The 19,407-nt window shown below is 34.3% G+C and overlaps 1 long non-coding RNA gene across 1 annotated transcript; it reads right to left on the bottom strand.

Annotated features, from left to right (window-relative positions):
• Positions 1-14,743: 14,743 nt before the first annotated feature.
• On the bottom strand, positions 14,744-17,426 carry LOC135085389 (uncharacterized). The gene is made up of 2 exons (XR_010260097.1): positions 16,720-17,426; positions 14,744-16,612 (listed from the first exon to the last, which is right to left on the bottom strand). It is a non-coding gene; the product is annotated as an uncharacterized LOC135085389 (long non-coding RNA).
• Positions 17,427-19,407: the final 1,981 nt, after the last annotated feature.

Genomic DNA, 19,407 nt, shown 5'->3' with positions numbered 1-19,407 from the left:
GCAAGGGGGGCATTGTGAGCGAGCGGCAGCCGCTGAGCAGCGAGTGAACCCCGGCCAGCCCAGCAGCCGCCGGCTCCGCCGCCGCCGCCTGCGCCGCGGGGCCGTCTCCGGTTAACCCGAGACCCAACTATCATCAACCGAATCGGAGATGATAATTTTATTCAGCAGATAGGCACCAAGGTGCTAGTAACTGGTAGACTTAAATACTACTAAAATAAATGGCTTACCTAACATAACAAAATTAAATAATACTACTATTTTGTCCTGGATCAGGGTTATGAAATTCCATTTTATTCCAATTTAAACTTAACCATGCCAATTGGAGTACCCCAATGTAGGTCACATACTACACCTGAGGGGAGTAGTAGGTATATTCGACAACTGTACAAAAGCCAAATTGTAGACATAGATTTATTCTAAATTTAAAGGAATTAAATAAATTCATTAATATGAACTATTTTAAAATGCAATACTACCACTGACTTTACATAATTAATTATATAACAATACATTTTATTATGTGAAAACCTTAGATTTGAAAGACTCCTATCTTTTATTACCAATTGCTGAAAATGGATGAATTTGGCTTCGTTTGTCATGGAACTCCAAGCACTTTAATATTCAGTTGTTTGAATTTCTTCGTGATCGATCGTTTTTGTCTTACATCCGCATGGTGCCTTTTGTATTTACAAAATTATTAAAAGCAGTTTTACACTTTTTGCAATCACTCGGCCATCTATCTGTACCAATACCTGTACCAATTTTTATGTATTGGAACGGTCAGAATGCTGGAATAATATTCAAACAACGGGAGATTTATAAGAGCAACTAGGGTAGGAGGACAAAAGATTTTTTATCTAATCAAAATAATAATGTTACCTACATTTCTAAAATTTACATTTAATACGATAGAAATTAATTTAACTTAACAAAAGTGCAAGACACTAGTAATGCTAAAAACTACGAAAAATATCATTCCAGTAATTTGCTTCATTCTTGGGGTTATTGACCTCAGCGTGCCCCGCCGTTAAAATTACGGCTGGATGTACACGAAGTTACCGGGAAAAACATCTTGGCACTCAATTACTCAAATAACTACAATAAACATTATAATGCATCTGCCAAGTATTTAAAACATAATTTAGCATAGTGGAGACTGGAGAGATTACATTGACACAGCACATCATGTACCTACCCTGCAATCAAATGATTTGTTTCGATGCCTCAACCACTGGTCAACCTCAACCGCAATCGCGCATCGTGTAACAGCCATCGGAAATTGGTCCCAGTTACAGTTACTTTTACCTTTAAATACCCTGGAATTGCTCGCTGCACTCTATGATCTTGAAACTTTTGCATCTAACCTACTTATTAAGAATAGACAATACAACGGTTATTGCCAAATAAAAAAAGGGGTAGTATACAGCACACTTTAAATAATACTGTTCGAGAGTTATGGAATTGGTGTGGTTGGGTGTGAAAACGCGGTCACAGATTTCGAATCTCGTCAATCAAATACAGACACGTACTATGAATTTAGCAGACTACGCATTTACAGAAATTACATTACCTTATGGTATTCCAGAATTCGTCTTATTTGCACGTACATTTACTATTCAAAATCACCAATGTTCTACGAATGCATCTTGGGAGTTAGACCCTATTTCCGAAGTTATTGATACTTTCACATTTAATGTAACTTTCGAAAGCTTTATACAAAAAAAAAAAAAAAAAAAAAAAAAAAATGGCGCTAAGGGCCTAGTAGTAGTACCATTCTGACCTACTACCGTGGTACCTATTGTGGTCAAAGCTCCTCGTTTCAAAAGTCATACGTTTCGAACCTAACAAAAATCTGTTGTGTTCGCCCTTCAGAGTTGATCATCCTCTCCATGCGGATTTAACCCTGATGGTCGGCACCTTATCAGGCAATCGCAGTTGAGGCGAGGCGCACCTACTAATTCTCTGGATATGTTAATGACATCTTTCTCACATAGTACATACTAATATTATACAATATACTTCAGGTCTAAAATCATGGTTGTAATTCCAATTCAGCTCATTTATTGGAATACTCAACGGACAAATTAAATTATTCGTGTTAGTTACAGTACAGTACTCTCAATGGTTACCGTTTGACTTTATCTATACTGTTATATCAGGATATTACTACTAATGACTGTATTAAACGTTTTCTCAAAAGCGTGTTTCGCCTCAGACCGCCTAAATATGACACTACTTGGTATTAAATTATCATTTCCCTGAAAAAATTTACAGTTAAGTGTATACCTCTTCTAGTTCTGGTTTCTGCACAGATAATGAATACTCCGAGTTTATCTAATAATATTACTAATAATATTTTATTGTGTCCAGACTAAATATAAATTAAAGTAGATAGATGAAATTGATGAAAACATTAAAACCGGACTCGATTAATTTTATCAACCATTTATTATTGTACCTATATATTACCGTACATTATGGACAACCTTGTACTATGCCCAGCCTCAACACTTAAATCTTACATTGACAGGACTATTGGTATACGCACAGATGATAATCTTTTTGTCAGTTACCAAAAACCACTAAAAAAGTGGTAACTCAGTGGAACTTCAAATTTGATAATATCGATTTTTATAGCGCTCATAATACCCGCCATACGGGCTACGTCTGCGTCCACCGGGCTGGCGTTAAATAAAATAATTTAAAATTTGTAAGTCATTCGTAAGGCTTGCAAGCTGGTGGACCGAATCTTGTCAAGTAGGCATTTCTTAAATATTAGACTAGAAACTTACTTAATTTAACTTTTTGTGTGATTGTGATTTTGTTAACTGTTCGTTTCAAAACCATCATTAATTATTACGAAAGTAAACAATGTTTTGTTTATTTACTAAAATACCTTGAACAAGTTAATAGTTTCTACGGTTGTAATTTTTTCGATGCTCTAAACATCTGCATGTAAAACGTAATCATCTTCGGGAGAGATACGAAGTATAATTAAGAATCAAACGAACTTACCTGTGATGTTTGATATCTAATTATACGAGTGTCTTGACCGAAGATGATTACAGTCCCACCTCACCCGAGAATAATTACCCTCAACCGATCGAAAAAATTTGCTCTAAAATAATGACAAGAAATATGGCGGACCGCGGAATGTACTACGGTGCTGAGGAGTCAAAACACGTACTTTATTATATTTAAAACTTATATTTTTAAATAAATATTCTCTAAAAGTGTGATAAGGACGGCATCATCCCAGGTACTGCTGCATGTAAAACGTAATCATCTTCGGTCAAGACACTCGTATAATTAGATATCAAACATCACAGGTAAGTTCGTTTGATTCTTAATTATTTAGTGCGATGGCCAAGTCAATAATTTATGTAAAACGTTAAAGATTTCCTGGCCTGGACTTGGTATTACTTGGATCTCACAACTTTTTACCGTAGAACAACTGAGTTGCGAGACTTGGTTTTTTTGACAAGTATTGTTTTTGATGGGATCTCATTTCTTTTTGTATTTTGTAGACAGCAGTTATGTATCTAGAAAACTGGACCGAAATTGAAAAATTTTACTCGACTTGGCGGTTGCACTACCGTGCCCCCAAATCTCATTTCTTTTTGTATTTTGTAGACAGCAGTTATGTATCTAGAAAACTGGACCGAAATTGAAAAATTTCACTCGACTTGGCGGTTGCACTACCGTGCCCCCAAATATTTTAGTTTTTCCTTGATTCATACACCAAACACTACTTATATTCCAAATTTGAAGCTTCTAGGTCTGCTAAAAGTGCCTTAGAATTTTGATGATCGGTGAGTCAGTCAGTGAGTCAGTGAGTGACAAAATTAAGTAACTTTGACCCGTTATAATTCTTAAACTACTGGTTCAAATTGAATGAAATTTTAAATATACCGTGTCTTTACAATGCCTGCATAGCTAATGAAAATTCAGCCTTCTAGTTTTATCCACAACGAAGTTACAGGCGGTCGAAAATGGCCTGAATTGCTTCGAGAAAAGGATGGTACGGCCGTGCCGCTTTTTTGCTCGACTTGGTGGGGGCACTGCCGTGCCCCCAGATATTTTGTAAGAACTGTTTACGCTTACGTTTTTACTATCTTCCAGGATAAAAAGATACGTTAAGTTTAAATACACTTTGCTAAATCGTTATGTAGCGTTATGTAAGTACTAGCTTTCCGCCCGCGGCTTCGCCCGCGTGGTATTTTGCCTGTCACAGAAAAACTGTATCGCGCGCGTCTCTGTTTCAAAAACCGGGATAAAAACTATCCTGTGTCCTTTCCCGGGACTCAAACTATCTCTATGCCAAATTTTATCAAAATCGGTTCAGTGGTTTAGGCGTGAAAGCAAGACAAACAGACAGAGTTACTTTCGCATTTATAATAATAGTATAGTTAATATAGAAAGTTATGTCTCTATATTTTGAAGAAGCACATCATTATTTGACATTTATTTTATGAGTACAATTTTGTTAGAATTTCTAGATAACAAACGTCACTTTAGTAACTTTCTTTTTCTGTTAAATTCTTTTAGCATTAAACATTGTTCACTGTTATTTGAACTCTAGGGACGTGAAAGGTCTAGATGACGTAGACGTAAAGGTCTAGTCTAGGTGACATAGACATAAATGAAATAAGGTCCAAGAAGTCTGACTGCTAACCCTTTATTTATGAGAAATGAGAAAAGCCCAAATTTAGAAAGCTTTTACTAGTTTCCATTACTTTATATTACCCGAAATTGTTTCTTAGAATAATGTCTGGCTACTAATCTATACTCTATACTAATATTATAAATACGAAAGTAACTCTGTCTTTCTGTCTGTCTGTCTATCCGTCTGTCTGTCTGTCTGTTTATCCCGATTTTTGAAACAGGGACGCGCGCGAATAGGATTTTCTGTGACAGACAAAATTCCACGCGGGCGAAGCCGCGGGCGGAATGTTAGTATCTGAATAAATGGTAAAACATGAAGATTTCATAATTGTGTAATTTAATTAATTTTCTAAAATTAACGTATTGAATGAATTCAGTTATCAATGGTCAATATTTTGTTTCGTTGCAGACATTCAAAAGTACAAGACTCAGTCAATTAACTGTTTTATTTAATTTAGCGCAATGTCAGGTAGGTACTTATCAAAGAACTTTATATCATTTCTAAGTAGGACTATACTACTCTATTTTCTGTCCTATTTATAGTACCTATTTGCCTTGTTCGGGATTTTAGATTAGGTCAGCTTTGGTTGACACAGTATAAACACACCTTTAATTATACACCTAATTTTAATCGAGCTTAACCCAGCTCACCGCTAAAGACTAAAAATATAATTTAGTTTTCATGGGAATTGCTAGCGATAGTCGGATTTTATTGCTGTTTGCTTAGGATCGAGCCACAGTGTTGACGTGCCCGAATATACTTAGTTTAAAATGCTTTGCTGCGAATCATATTTAATTAAAATAAATATGATTGTTATTTAATTTCTAGATGTTAGCTGGTGGTTGGTTGATCGGGCTCTTTGGAGCTCCATAAGGAAATTATATTATCCTTAGTAAAATCAACGGGGGAGTTTGACGACTGAAAAGTTTGAGTACTAAAATACAATGATGTCACTATTTTCCTGGACTAAAAAAAGTTCTCCCATTTCATACCTATCTGTGAGAAACCTCATAAAAAAAAACAATTTACTAGAAAAAAGTTTTATGAAGTAAGCCATGTTTTCATCATAAGTCTTCACTCATTCCATTTAAAGTTAAACATATTCCGTAACCTACCACGTCCTTTTAAAAGAACGTGAGCGCAAACACCGCGGGTGTAGTGTGAATGTGGCTTAAGTTGGTTTTATTATAGTAAAATGAGGTCACCGGGTTCCACAATACTTCTAGGTTTCGCACTTACCTGCAAGGGTGCTTTCTGAAAGGTTGAATAACAAATATTCTGAAATATGAAAGTTTTCATGTTTATTTGCGGATTATTTTTCAGCTTTTGATTCGCTGGGAACTATAGGTAAATGTGGGACGAGTTCAGTTGATTTGAAAGAAAAGGAACGCGCTAAAACACCGTGTAATATGAATGCTCTTCAGTATTCCTTGGGGGACACCTCTGTCCAGCAAAAGTTTTCCTTTAGCTGTAAGAAAGAGAAAGAGAACGCACCTTTCTCTCCTCTGCGGCTCGGGGTATCTTTGTCCAGCAGAAGTCGCCTGTACCTATCTTTAAAAAGTTGTCTATTGGCACTGTTCAAGTAACGAAACATTTGAACGACAAATGACGATCGCAATCCCATGCAGTTGCTAATATAATTCCCACCTGCCATACACCATTTGAAAACACAAAAAAATACTTTAATTAGTTTAAACAGGTTTTATCTAAATTATGCAGCGCCAAAGTTTAAACATAATAACTATAGAAAAAATACTGCCTACTCTTGGAATGGATTTTTCACGGCGTCCATCTTTCATGGCTAACCATTAACTCTTTGAGACCCTTGTTGAATAAAACGACGACGTCTTCTTTTTCTTCTTGACATTAAACAGACAAGCACGAAGATAGCACTTACAAGAAAAACTATACTACTTTGAATGTCCTAAAGTTAAAATAAACCTATTTAGTTAAAACAGAAGATCTTTGAACCGGCTACTTTCTTGACTGAACGCATGTTTTAAAAGCATACATCTTATAAAGGGAAGAAGAAAAGAAATCTGCTGTCGTAAAGATGAGCGGTCAGTAAAGTCGCTACAGCACATCAGAATGTAATTTTTTTTGTTGCAATATAGCATTTATTCCAACTACATAAGAAACCACGTCGTCTGGACATAGCACTTGGTTTGCGCAGACGGCCGATTCAGAAGCAAGTCACGTGTCTTCAAAATGAAGCGCTCGCAAATATTGTGTGGGCAACTCATAAAGATGTGAGATTTTACAGTGTGAATGAGCTTCGGACTTATTCTGACCCGTTGTATGGGTTTTATGTGTTGATTCTAAACTTACTTTGCGATGGAATGGTACTTGAATCCCAAAATTTTTATCTACACTATTATTTTGCACATTTTCGTAATAAAGGATTCGTTTTTCTTTCACAAATCTGAACTTATAAATTTTATGAAATGATCTTACGCCCGTACCTATTCACAAACATTACTATGAAGTCTCACAGGGTGACACACGATCCAATCACAGAGATCTATTCAACGTTGTTCGATCGATTTGCTGCTTCACTTAAGCAAGCATCGTTTTTGAATACGGGCGTTAGACATTAAAATTCAGTGTTCAACAATAATTTGTATTGTCAATGGATCGAACCCATGAACTCTAGCATGTAGTCAAATAAGCAATCATTTGTTGTGGCTGCCGTTTAAATGTACCTATCTAAACTTGTTTTTTTTTTTTATAAATATCCTTAGACATTTTACACTGCGCTTCTAGTCCCAAACTAAGCAAAGCTTGTACTATGGGTACTAGACAACGGATATAAACATACTTAAATACTTTTTTTTTTGTAAATACATACTTATTATACATAGAAACCGACCGGTTAGGTGGACGGACGATCTCGTAAAGGTCGCGGGAAGAGCCTGGATGCGGGCAGCGCAGGACCGTGCATTGTGGAAAACCTTGGAGGAGGCCTTTGTCCAGCAGTGGACGTCATTTGGCTGAAACGAACGAACGAACGATACATAGAAAACACCCAGTCCAATACAAACAAATATGTTCTGTTCATGCACACAAATTTTTGACATGTTTGGACATGTCCAATTCCCATTTGCTATAAATTAATACATTTTGAACAGTCTTTTAAAGGCAGACCAGTGGAGAGTTCCAGCCACTCATATAAGACCATTGGAATTTTCCAAAAGTCTCCAATATGTGAGTTGCTAAATAAACCGACGGTTGGCACACCGCGCGCAATAATGTACGAGAGCTGAGCAAACCGGACCGCCACTTTACTCGGTCACTGTCTTCATCTGTTGATTGATAAATATTTCACAGTATTTTATACCTACACGTTCATTTAAAACGCTAATATCGATGGTGTCACACTACCACCTATGGCTGAAACCTTACCATCAGGTGAGTGAGATACAGGCCAAGAGCCTCCTCGTTGTGGATAAAAAAAATATAAAATAGTAGAAAAGAAAAATCTGTCTTTAAAAGTATCGGCTTTTGGGCTCATTATTGTTTCAATTAGGTATTAAAAAAAATAAAGGCAAATAAAACATTCTGGAGTAAATGCTTAGAGTTTAATACTAAACGTCAATAAACTTTGAGATTCTTGCATACTAATCATTAACAAGCATTTAACTGCCGAATTAGAACCATAATCAGATTTGACTACAAAGTATTTGTATCTTATTATTTTCATTCCTAACTATTAAACCTTTCGTATACGTCCAAGTGGGCACTTAATTATAATACTTGGTTTATAATGAAAATATTATTTTACATCGTCGGAGACATGAACCTAAGTAATCTTGAGAGATCTAGGGTAGACCTAAGCAAACATTCGTGTTTGCGGCGCGCCTTACGATTCCAGTGAGAAATGACATACCTACCCACACTACAAGAAAGATAAACGCAGTGACCTCACTCGTAACTGTTGAATTAGAACAGACTCCGAATGTATATTGCGTTAAAACAAAACAATACACAATCTCAGGGACAGGTAGGACGATGCCGCGTACTTTAAGTTCTCTTTTTGAAAGCTGCACTTTAAATCACTTTGATATAAAGTCGCGGGTAATTATTGCTCTACTGTATATTACTCTTGTATGGTTTCAGCAAGACATAACATACCTCTACACGATTCTTGGAGATACCTCCGAGCTATTGTTATCTTGAATACAAGAGCTGTTGTTACAGACATTAACGTTACATATATTGAATCGCAAAGCTGTCTCTAGGGTACTTAATTTAGTAATAGGAATTTCTATAATTAAATTAACATTGAGCAGATTTGATAACAATAATAGCAGTGTTTCTGTTTAGAAGTGGTTCCCGGAATAACCAAAACAGAGGGTAGCAGAACGGCACATCAAAACTCTAATCAATAATGTATTGGTCTATATAGTAATTACCAATTAAGTCTCAATTTAAGCTTCAATTTCAATCAAGTTAGTGTGTTATATTGGCGGCATATGTACAGCATTATATTGACATGTTTGTTATGATATTGTATAATGTGACAAGAAAAATTCTGATAATCAAGTTAAATAAAAACAGTAGAGTCCTCCTCCATGTTTCTGCTGCTCCTTTTGAGAAGAAGTACGAAAACGTTAACAAAAATTGATTGACATGAAAGATAATTACATAGAATACCAAAAATACTGTTGATCAAAAGAGATGCAACTTGTAAGGAATCCAAAATACATAAAAGAGAGCTCAACATTACAGAGAGAGAATTACTTCTGCTTCAATATCATAACGGTTTACTATACACTTAAATCGCTAAGTGATACATCAAACGATTGACCCTTGCCAGGATACATTCCCAATGCAGGGATGATGTCGAATATTCTCGAATACACTCGAATATACTCTTAATGAATAATGCATGAAACACAAATTGGAAGGAGTGAGGTCAAGAAAAACTAGCTAGATTGAGAAAAGCCAGATCATTTTGGATAATAAAGTTTAATCTTGCACCTAATTAACAAGGTTTCTTAATACCTCATATACATTTCGGGTGTGTAATCGATCGAAACAAACTTTGTTACTAAACTGGTTTTTTTTTAAATGGCAGATGTACGAAAAACAAAAATGGGAACAAGAATGACGATGAACCTTATGAGATTATTAGATACTTACAGAAGATTCGAATGACCATAATCTACATAGAATGTTTGCACTTTGCTATTGTCTTTTATTTTTCAAACAACAATGTATCTAGCTCTACATCATCAAAGCTTAAAAACAAAGAATAAAATAATTGTTAACTGGCTGATTTATTTAACTGTGACAAAAAGAGCAGAATACAAATCATGATATGATAGTTTTCCAAAGGGTTTTGCTGTGCCTTTTTTATTTAAATAAACCGAGGCACCTTATACGGTGTTTTTTTAGGTCACAATAATGGATTCAGACTCGAGAAACCGTTTTCTATTATTTCAATGACTATTTCAGAAAAACAGTATTATTATGAAATCTTATTGAGTGGTTTTTAGAGTTTGAAACGAGACAAAAGTGTTAAAATGTTACTTTTGAGCTTTTTTTGTAATGAAATAATACTACTTTGAAAGCCTTTCTAAAATAGGACTTGGAAATAGATTTTTTTTTGTTTAGCCCAAAAGTTATCAGAAAGAGAATGACATAAGCCACTAAATTCGCCTTGTGTGCCAATTAATCATTTTTGTACTCGAAAAAACCTGTCAAACCCATCAAAATTAATCAAAAATACCTTCAGCAATAATTCAAACGGTTTGAAGCCTTAGAAAAACTTAATTGAATGGAATTTCCCAACTTAAACGGTATGGAACCCTGTAGGAGACCCTTATCAGGGCAGCAGACGCCTCGTAGAGACAAGGGGACAAGGGGACATTTTCCCGTTCGCTCTAGTGACAGGCGCTAGACGGTTTATTCAATTTGTGTACGTGATTTTTTTGTGATGGTGAGAGAGACAAAGACACGGCAAAAGCTTGGGATATTAAAATAGAATATTGAAATATTTTTAATAATCTCACCCAAAAAATGATTTAAAAATTGGTAAAGTTGTTAGGTTAGGACTGGACCGCAAAGAAAAGGGTTAGAAAATCTTTTATATCTTCAAAAGTACCGGACCTAGCTTTATGCCTACAATCACTTGCCGAAATCTATAAAAGCCCTCCAAGGTAGAAAGTTTGATAGTGAAGTAAGGACACTTCTCATTAAAAAGGCATATTACAACTTAAAAGAATATTTTGATGAAAGATTGTAATTACTAGATAATGATTGTATAATTGTGTACTCCTTTATGACATACATTGTTGTTGATTTATTGTTGGTGACATTCTATTAATACCATGACCATAATTAACTACTGACCTTTTATAATTATTATTGTTACTGAATCTAATTTTATTGAAATAAGCATGACATCTAAATATTTATTAAACTCAATTATTGTTATTTTCCAATAACTTGCAATGCCCTTACAGGGCTCTTGTTTGTGTCTAGACATAATTATTTGTAAACACCTAATTGTACAACAGGATGCAATAAATGAATATGAATATGAATATGAAATAGGTCCAGTGTATGAAGCTAAATTTTCAGTAATTTCTTGTAACTATCATAATGTTTTTAAAATAATATTAATTTGTTAAGAAAACTCATCTTTCTGAGAAACTTTGTGAGGCTAGATAAAGCCTACAGCAATTAATAAGTTGAGAAGTATTTCATAATATGAAGGACTTATTGGGAATCAAACCAACAACCTCTAAGTCGAATGAACCGAACTCTCGAGTCTTTAACTATTTTGGAAAGTTTAATTTTATTCTGATTTCAATTAATTTTTAAGAGCGAAGACTTTAATTATCATATCTTTTCAGTTTACTTGCAATATAATTGAAGACTTACAGCATTTGACTTTGGATGAAGTAGTGCTTTGAGCCATAAAAATATCGATACTTTACGATAATTTGTACAAATACCAGTAAGTATGACAATATTTTTCTATATAACCCGTTATGCGTTGACTTTGAACTAGCAAAAAAATGATTAAAGAAATTTAATGGAAAATCTAATAACCGAAAATGTTATTATTGACCATGATATTAGTGGTTGACGCCCAGTATAATTTTATGACAGTTTTTAAGAATAAGAATATTCATATTGTATTTGCTTTTTATAACAGACTTATTCATGTAACTTCAAAATGTGTAGGTACGTACCTAAAGTAGTTACTACGTTTAATTTCAAGCAATATCTAGCACATTCCCCGCTTAATATACCTACAATCATGATTATAAATTAAAACTATTAACCAATAGTTATGACAATAACTACTGTCGATAGTTAACGACCATTTTGTGGTCACATAACTGTCACATTACTTGCAGATGTCATTAATATCGATACATTAGTTGCTCCATCGATGTGCACATCACTATCGCGAGCAAAGTCGATTTAAGGTTGTCTGTGATTAGGTTACCGAAGTTTAAACTTTCCTTAGATTTTATATAAGTTAGATAATTTTTTACGACTTCTTTTTTTCCATATCACTCGATTTGGTTTCTTTCATAATAAACCATGAATTCAGTAGATTTAATAGCTTCGAACATCCTCATTTAAAGTGGTATTTTTATGTACTTTTATTAGTAAATGTGTTGTAAATTAATCGATTACAATTCATATACAGTTCTATCCTATTTACTGTTGTATTTTTCAGTTCTTTCTATCCTTGAACCACCCCTTTAGAATCTAAAACAAACAAAAAACCACAAAAAGGCTCAGGTAAAGTTATAAAAAACTCGTAAAATACGAAATAGTAGACCTACTTTACACTATCTCATTAGATTTGATAACTTTTGACGAGTATTTCTCGGATTTATTTTATTACAGAAACGGTATACGTCTGAAAATCAAATGGTGGCAAAAAGAACACCTAAATTGTACCGTATTTTTTGTATCTTAGTTTTGTGCTATTTATGCAAAGTGTAACTTACCTATCTGCCTTGGGTAAATTTTACTTAATATACCTTTTCATAAAGTATTATTTACTGACTTCAAACTTTAATAAGACTATATTAAATTAACTGTATTTCGAAACTAGCTTCTATAACTCAAAGCTAACTAAATTTACATGCAAGTCAATTATTTTGTAGACTACAAGTGCAGCAAATATTTAAATAACAATATCAGAAACATTTTTATGGAATAGCAAAATGTGCTGTTAAATAGGTACTTCAGAAACATTATAAAAAAGATAATAACTGTTTTCGTCGTGTCGTCGCTAAAACGAGAGCCGAATCATTTCGTATCACAAAAGTCGAGTTCACAACATTTTATCCAAACAATTACTTATTATTTAAGGAAGCCGGCACTTTTCCTAGCTAAAAACCGTGAGAGGTCAAGTCAGTAAACGTCTTTGTAAAATTAATTTTCCATTCCCTTTTTTTATAAAGAAAACAAAATCTCCAACCAAAATAAGCATTTCCTCATATATTTTTCGGCCGTTTTGTTTCAAGGAGGACAATTTCCTTGTCGAAATCCTGCTCATCACGAAAAATAGGCCTCAGGGCGAAAGTTTGTTTCAGGCGTCCTCCATAAAGAAAGGAATCGGGATGGTCCAAATATTTGCAGATCTAAGATTTTGATTAGAAACTTCATTAAATATTGTTTTTTTTTTTCGGAAATTCACATCCATAATTTAAATTAATCCGTGCTCCCATACTTCACTAGTCTAGTATAATATGGTACCTAACTTTGTTGCGGGTGGAATGGAGTATGAAAGTTTTGTATGGGGAACCAATAAATTCCTCAGATCTGAAAAATCATGTTTCAATCATTGTTCATAAAATTATTAACCTGCTCTTTTCTTGACATTTCGTATAAAATTAAATTGTATTTTGCTGAATACTTGGGTATTGTTTGTAATAGAAACCGTCAATGGTTAATTTCGATTCAGATAGTTTACATTTGATTACTTGCCTTGAAGAGAGCGGCGTTAGTACTTCAATTATTCCATTTACTTAAAGCTAGGAGAGTTATTCTGAACCTAAGCTTTACTGAAAAACAATCTCTATCTCAGCGGAATAAAGAATCAATTGGTTACGTAGCTCTCACAACTGAAACGTCAATTACAGTTTTTCTAGTCTTTTTTCTTGCTGGACACCTTTTGATTAATCAGAATGTAGTAGACCGTTGAATAAACGATAAACTGCGAACTTAGACTGTTTCTAAATGTAAACAGTGGAATTTTCCGTAAAATAAAATATTTTCTACAAGTTTTTCTTACTTTTCACCGTTTAGATGTAGGTGTCCAGACGACAGCACGTCTAACAATATTTTTGGTTCAGTAGCTCTTAATAATTAATAATATAACGTATCGTTGTGTACACTGTACTTTTCGTAGAAAACAGCGCTTTCGTAAAATACAGATATAGCGCTGTTTTCTACGAAAAGTACACTCTGATATAAAAAAATACAATAGCTGCTTAGGTCAGACGTAGGTACGAAAATATCTAATATTGTTTACCTAGTCGATAACATATTTAGTATTTATCGACCTTTAACCCTTAACTGGTATCGTGGGGGCCGCGCGGCCCCCACGCATGACGTTTTCTTTCATTTCTAAGAAGCTACGCATCGTGGGTAGGGACACGGTATCGAATAGAAAGTATCGATACTGTACTCATGAGTAGTATCGATAAAAAAGTATCGTACTCGTAAAAGAATCGACACAAAAGTATCGATACCTCAAAGTATCGAGTTCTTTTCTCAGGCAGGGCCTACGCCATACGTTAGTTTGTCAATGTTAGTCAGTTCAGTAAGTATCGTCTGTACCTTCATTCATACAGTAAGAGAAAATGAAAAAGTAACAAATGGTACATATATAATTATAAGGGCTGATTTTTCCATCGTCTGATAACACTTAACAGACCAATAAAGTGTAATATGATTAAAAGTAAGTGTCACTTTATGTTATGCATTTATTATAAATATGAAGGTGTAGACAACTTTGATTCGCTGAGTTATACTTTATTGGTTTGTTAACTTATACCTTACGATGGATAAATCAGCCCTAAGATAAATAAAAACAACCTGTAAGTAAAGCCACAATTTTTTAATCTAAAATATTATAAATCCCATTCCTCCTCGGTACAATCGCTCAAGAAAAGAAGTTTGTCGAGCCTTTTTGGCGATAGGCGGTTACGGGTTTTAGTAATTGTACTTCCAGCTTTCGAAAACAATCTTTCTGAGGGCACTGAAGTCGCAGGAATCGATAAAAATTCTCGTGCCAATTTATATAATTTTGGGAAAACAACTTTCATGTCTTCCCATTGTTTCAGAGGATCCAAAGAGAGTGGCGAAACCTGTGTAGATAAATAATGGCTTATTTCATCCTTATTTTCAAACTGTGATGAAGCACTGGTTTTACTTCGCTTTTTCGTGTGAGCTAATTTCTTGTGGTGACTCCAAAAATCGTAAGTTGTTTCAAGAGAGGAATCGCTGTCATGATCGCTGCCGATAACACTAGGAGACGTTGTTATATATCTTCTCAGTGAAGAAATTGCCTTTGCACAAGCTTTAGCGTCCTGAAAATGGATATTCTTGAATCTCGGATCTAGCAAACATGACATTGCAATCAAATAATTACCTTCAATATGTCCGAATCGGCGTTCTATCTGTTTTAGGATTTCTTTTTTTACTGTATCTATTACCTTTCCATGGGGATCATCACCATCACCTACAGCCATAGGTATAGTATTAATCTGCGTCTTCAAACAGTTCACCATCGGAATTATTTTACTAATGGTTACATACTGTTCACCTGATAACTCTTTGGTTACATACTCCAGCGGTTTCAAAATACAAATCAATGTTTTAATATTTTGCATTTCTACAGCCGATGGTGTGGGTGGTGCTTTTGTATTTAACATCAAAATTTGATGAACTATTGGTGCTAATTCAATGTATCTCTGTAGCATATAATAGACGGAATTCCACCGAGTCTTCACGTCTAAAATCAGTTTGAGAGGTTGAGACCCAGTTTGCTTTTGACGTAAAGAGTCACTGAGGATTACACTGCTCTTGAAAAATTTTACAATGTCTCGTACCTTGCTTACTAATGCTCCTAAATCATTGACTGACATGGCAGATTCAGCAATTAGATTAATTGTATGAGCAAAGCAAGATAAATGTTTGTTCTTTTCTAGAAAATTTGCTATGCCGGCTATCATGTTCGAGCCATTGTCTGTAACTACTGCAGTTATTTTATCCAAACTGATGTGTATACCTGCACAAATTTCTTTTAATTTTTCAGCGATAAAATCACCAGTATGACGCTGATCCAGTGCAACGGTAGCTATGCAACGTGACACCAGTTTGTCTTCTTGCAAATAATGAGCAGTAACCCCTAAATAACTGGTAACAGTCATCATCTCACTCCAAATATCGCAGGTTAATGCCACGTGATCTACATTGTCAAATATATTTTCTATTTTCAAACGCATTACACTATAAAAGTGTTCGAATTGTGCTTTAAGGGTATCTACATGAGGAATTTTAAATGATGGACATGCTTGATGCATCAATTTTTTAAACCCACGCCCTTTCACAATGTCAAACGGTCTTTTATCAACGCAAATAAAATAAAGCAAACATTTGCAGAGTTTCAAATAATCTTTTCCTCCATCCAAATAAGAGTATTTTCGTTCCATTGATTGTACAATTGAAAGTTGCCTTTTTTTTGGAGGTGGTGCATAGGTTTCTTCTAACTCACCATCACCACTGATTACTATTGGAATTCTCTCGACATCAGATGGTGAAGGAGTTGTTAGCAATGCATCTGATTCAGGTGCTTTCGATGTACTTGTTGATGGTTGGGGTTCGTGATCACGACTCGTTAAATTCGACAGTTCTAACTTTTTCTGAATCGTCGACATCGTCGTTTGTTTTTTATCTCCTTTTACACTAAAAAGAATAATATAAAATAATCAGTTTCGTGCGCCTATTAAATGACTACAAAACAAATTTTAGGTTATATAAATAAGGACCATATAATCATTAAAAAAAATTACCTTGAGGCATCAGATCAGAATTAGGGTGTTTCTTTAAATGTTTATTCATGTTTGACGTATTCCCTGACGATTTTAAAGTTTTGAAACAAATCTTACATTTCACCTCATCTTTGTTAATCTTGACGAAATACTGCCAAACGTCACTCTTGGTAGGCGGCATTCTTTGGATATTGCACTGATTCAAATCCCGATACAAACACAGAATAATTGTGAGTGCTGTTCTGAATAGGTTGAAATATCAATAAGTCAATTATCATTTATCAATAATGCAAGAAAATCATTAAATATCAACATGTTATAAATAACAACCAACTGTCAGTTAACAACAACGAACGAATGAACCAGAGTTTTTTTTGTATGATTTTTTCGTGAGGTTAGGCAAAGGGATCTAAGTCCATACAGCTACAGTACAGCCAATGAACCATAGACTAATTAAACAAATGAAATGTGAATCCGGCAACCTACCGGCAACGGAACTATCTCTATGAATGAAAGCTTCAGCAAGATTGAACAAGATGGCGTTGCAAATGTTGCCATAAATTATGAATAAATAAAAAAACAAGTAATTTATTCGATACGATATCTGTCAAAAGTACTTGGTAAGTAAAAGTATCGAATACAAGTTATCGAGTACAAAAGTATCGGTATCGAAAAGAAACCTACTCGATACCATAAAGTATCGATACTTTTTTCGTGTCCCTAATCGTGGGCAGCCAAAATTTTTGGTATTCTCATTTCGGCGCTACTCGCGTCTGGTGCAGGCGTTTCAGCACTGTATCATTCACCAGGACGAAGATATGCACGTGTTGGGGTCCGCGCGGCCCCCACAATACCAGTTACGTTAGTTTTTTTTTCATGGCAATTTTTATTTTTCTTGCAGGATTGATGGCTTATTAGTGATAAAACAATAGAAGATACCTAGAACGAAGTTTTTGATTCCAAATTAGTGATTAGTAGCATGTCAGAAGAAGGATATAGTGATAATAAAATTATAGGTCATTTTGAAGACCCAATAACCAATATTCGGTCGATAATGAGGATATTGATTCTGATTTTCAAGTTTTTTCTTCAGAGAGTGAAAATGAAGATGTTGTAGGACCTAGTCAATCCAGCTACTATGAAAAAATAAATACAAGTGGTCTGAAAATCCACCAGCACCTGCTAATGTTTGTCAACATAATATTTATGTTTTTATTTTTATAAAATGCTTATTATTTTTATTGAACATTACATTAAAACTTTATTTATTATTAAGTTCACATTTTATGGATTAATTAAAATAATAATATTTTTGATTAAAACTTTCTGAACGTAGGTTTCATAGATATTTGTAAACTTGAAAAAATATTACGTAAAAAGTTGTTACTATTATGTAATGTCTTGAAGTATATAAGTAAGAAGATTAATTACAATAAAAACTAAATGATTACATAGAAAAAGCCTGATATATATCATTTATGAGCATTTATTCAAGTATAAAGGTAAAACATGCTTGCTAGAAGCAAACATAGTATGGGGGCCGCGCGGCCCCCACGATACCAGTTACGTATGTCCAATTTACGATACCAGTTAAGGGTTAATAGACTTAATTTACTTACTTGTTTTTCTATCGTACTTTATTAATTTTTCGTTCGTTCGTTTTCAGCCAAATGACGTCCACTGCTGGACAAAGGCCTCCCCCAAGGTTTTCCACAATGAACGGTCCTGCGCTGCCCTTTAATAATTTATTAATTTACCCATCGGTAATTGGAGGCAATTTTTTTAAAGTATTGTTATTTTGAACGCAAAATAACGATAAAAATAAAAGAGTAAGCGCATCAGTTCATCTTTCTGCCAATTTGCTTCGAGTGCTTTCAGCTCGCGAGTCACAATCGTTAGCGGAGAGTCGACTGTAGTAACGATACTCGATATTTATATCGATACGAAAATAAAGTAATATCGATAGCCCTTAACTTCATGATAAAGGTAAAAATGTGAAACGAAATAACATTTTGTGCGTTGCGAGTGTGTTATTTCGAATCATATAGATTTGCCTTGAAATGCATAATTTAGTTATAGAAAAATTGCATGATTATTAAACTTATTTACAATAATAGAGCAATAGAAAAATCAATGTCAACTTAATTCGACGTTCTTGTATGTTCATTAGATATCGTTAACATCTTGAGAATTCTGTGCAGTGCGTATACAATTTTTAAAGTTATAAAATAATATCACATACATTAATATTTTGTAAGACGAAAAAGGAATAAAATCTATCGATATTTAGACAACACTACACAGTTACCGGCAGTTTGTCGTCTCGTTATAACTTCACTAGAAAGCATAGTTGTTGTTCAATTATATCAACTTTTGTTTGGAATGAATCTGTCCACAAGCATTTCTAATATTTATGTAGTATTTTTACCTTAGATCAAATAGACCTCGCTATTTCTCTTATCTTTCGTCTCTTAGACTGCATAATAACTACATATTGCCTGTATTTGTGTGATGTCCATTGCAATAAATGTATCTTTCTTTCTTTCTTTCTATATTTCAGAAGAATTCATAAATTAAGGTAGAATGAAAATATTTCAACTAATGATTCACAATTTTATGTTTGTATTGAGTTTGTTTAAGCGGTTACTGACCGTGAACTGGTTGACCCAGAAATGAGATCAAGGAAGTTATAGACGACATCACATCAAG

This window comes from Ostrinia nubilalis, chromosome 2, assembly GCF_963855985.1.
Source record: "Ostrinia nubilalis chromosome 2, ilOstNubi1.1, whole genome shotgun sequence".
In the NCBI taxonomy this organism is placed as follows: domain Eukaryota; kingdom Metazoa; phylum Arthropoda; class Insecta; order Lepidoptera; family Crambidae; genus Ostrinia; species Ostrinia nubilalis.
Note: the sequence above shows the minus strand (reverse complement) of the source record. Positions and strands in the feature narration are given on the sequence as shown.